Source organism: Balaenoptera ricei, chromosome 20 (assembly GCF_028023285.1).
Source record: "Balaenoptera ricei isolate mBalRic1 chromosome 20, mBalRic1.hap2, whole genome shotgun sequence".
In the NCBI taxonomy this organism is placed as follows: domain Eukaryota; kingdom Metazoa; phylum Chordata; class Mammalia; order Artiodactyla; family Balaenopteridae; genus Balaenoptera; species Balaenoptera ricei.
Genome location: NC_082658.1, coordinates 22,976,056 through 22,978,933, shown reverse-complemented (window position 1 = coordinate 22,978,933; position 2,878 = coordinate 22,976,056).

Sequence of the window (2,878 nt, the reverse complement as noted above, 5' to 3'; positions counted from 1 at the left end):
AGGTAGTCCTACAGGCCGCCCAGGCACCCGGAGCGGGAGGCAGACTCTTCCTCCGGGTCATTGTCTCCACCCACTTCTCAGCTCCTGCCACTCTGACTCTCCTAGCCAAGAGGCTGGGCCCGAATAGAACTATTTTGAGCCAAACCTCTGAATTATACATGGTCTGGCCAGTGAGCCCTCCACTCCCGATCAGTGGCAGTGGGAGCTGGGAGAAGGCGATCACTGCCTTTCACTCTTGGTGTGTCTGAGTTGGTGCAGGTGCCAGGTGGAGTGCAATGGGGTTGCATGCATGCGTGCATGTGGATTAGGTGACTAAGGGATTGGGGGTGTGCACGAACAATTATGGGTAAGAGTTGTGGGTTCCCAGAGACATTTTCCCTCTCTCTGAAGCTCCAGGATGGTGGACCCCTGGGCCCAGAACCCTGTGGACCCCAACTCTGTGTATCTGGCCAACAACCAGGATGGATGGAGGCCCAGCTTCACATAGGATGATGACACAAATCATCCTGCCCTCATCCCACCCCTGCCTTGGCTGCCAGTGGGATCTTGAGGAGTCAGATGGACAGAAAAGAGATCATCCCATCGGGGCCAGATCCAGGAGAGGCGAAGGAGAGGCCATCAACTGCCTGAGAACAATAGCGGTAAAGCCACTAGGAGTTGAGGACCTCCTCTGGGTTCTGGCACTGCACACACATGAACTGAGTTAAATGTCACAACACTTCTGTACCATACATCCTATTATCCCCATTTTACTGATGAGAAAACTAAGGGTCAGAAAGATTAAGTTACTTGCTCAAGATTGCACACATGGAACTAGCAGAATCAAGATTTAGACAGCTAAGAAAATAATCAGGCAAGTCACAGCTTGGGGGAAAATATTTGCAATACATGTATCTGACAAAGGACTTGTATCCAGCAAATGCTCACAACTCAATAATAAGAAGACAAACAATCTAATTTTTTTTTCTTTTTGGCCGTGCCACAAGGCTTGCAGGATCTCAGTTCCCCAAGCAGGGATGGAACCCGGGCCCCGCAAGTGAAAGCACTGAGTCCTAACCACTGGACCACCAGGGAATTCCCCACAAACAATCTAATTTTTAAATGGTCAAAAGAAGATATAGAATGGCCAATATGCACATGAAAAAGATGTTCGACCTCACTCATTATCACGGAAATGCAAATTAAAACCGCAACAAATACCACTACACACCCATTAGAAGACTAACCGTGCTTCGTATTGGTGAGGTTGTAGAGTGACTGGAACTCCCAAGAGTAGAAATGTATGACGGTCCAACTACTTCAGCAAACAGTGGATCCGTTTCTTAAAAGGTGAAACATACAATTACTGTAGGACCCAGTCATTCCACTCTTAGCTATTTACCCAAGAAACAAGAAAACATCTGTTCACACACAGACTTGTACACACAAGTTCAGAGCAGCTTAATTCACAACAGCCCAAACCTGGAAACAACACAAATGTCCATCAACAAGTGGCCAAATTGTCACATATTTCTACAGTGGGATCGTACTCAGCAATAAAAAGCTATAAACTACTGGCAAAACAACATGGATGAATCTCATGGACATTATGAAAAGTGAAAAGCGGCCAGCTACCAGGAGTACATATTACGTAACTCCATTTATATGAAACTCTAGAAAAGACAAATCTAATCTATTGTGACGGAAAGCAGATCAGTAGTTGCCTGGGGCTGGGGGGAGGGTGGGGATCAACTGGGAAGGGGCACAAGGGAGCTTTTGGGGATGATGAAAATGTTCTATATCCTGATTGTAGTGGTGGTTATATGTGCACATAAATTTGTCAAAGCTCATCACACTGAACACTTCAAATGCATTTTATTGTACGTAATGATGCTTCAATAAAGTTGAAAAAAGAAACCCAGGTAAGCTGAGCTAAAATCTACACCTGTAACTATTGTATCCTGTGTCTCTCGAGGTAATGGCAGCTGAGTAGTGGGTACCTCAGGGCCCTTTGAGCAAGAGAAAGGGCTGTGGTTCGAGAATTGATTACCTGCCTCCACAGGAAGGAAGCATCCAGCTTTCCTCTGCTTTACTGCCCTTCCCCCAGCCCCACATGCCAGGCTCCCTATGACTTTCTCTGTAACCTTAGGAACTGACCACCTGGGAGTGTCTAGTCTCCCGTTGGGTCCCCTCCCTGACCCCTTCAATAGGAAACATCTTTAAAGCTTCCTAAAGCAGCATCCTGATTAGTGGGTCAGGAACCCCCAGGGGAGTCAAAGTTTTTTTTCTTTCCATACCTAGAGGTCAAGTCCACCTCTGCACATTCCCTCTCCCACCCACCACCCAGGGACTGGGAGTGGGCCTTCAGTGTAGTGGGAGGGGGCATGGGTACTCTGCTCTGGGGCAGGTACCAGGCTTACCCACTCAGGGATCCCCAAGGAAGGCCAATGTGCTGGTGTTCAGAGCCCTCAGACTTGCTTGCTGTGATCATCAATCATTTACTGAATGCCTGTTAAGTGCTAGGCTTTGAGTTAAGCCCTATGCCTGCATTTTCTCTGTTAATCCTCTGGATAACCCTAGGAGGCTGAAGCTATTATTGACCTCATTTTACAGATGAGGATGCTGAGACACAGAGAAGGTCAGCGAGGCCACACAGCTAGCAGGTGGAAGGGAGACTGACAACGGCCAATGCTGTTAATTTCCCAGCAATACCTGTACCAGCCCCATCTGAATCCCTTGGAGGGGGTTAAAAATACAGATTCCTGGGCTGGCCGATGCTTTGCTTTGTCCTTATTTCCTCTAGATTCTCACGAGTTTACTCAGGTAGAGAATCAGCTCTTACCCCCTCGGGGGCCTCCAGACAGTGACCCATTCCCATCCTCCACCCCATCCCCATCCC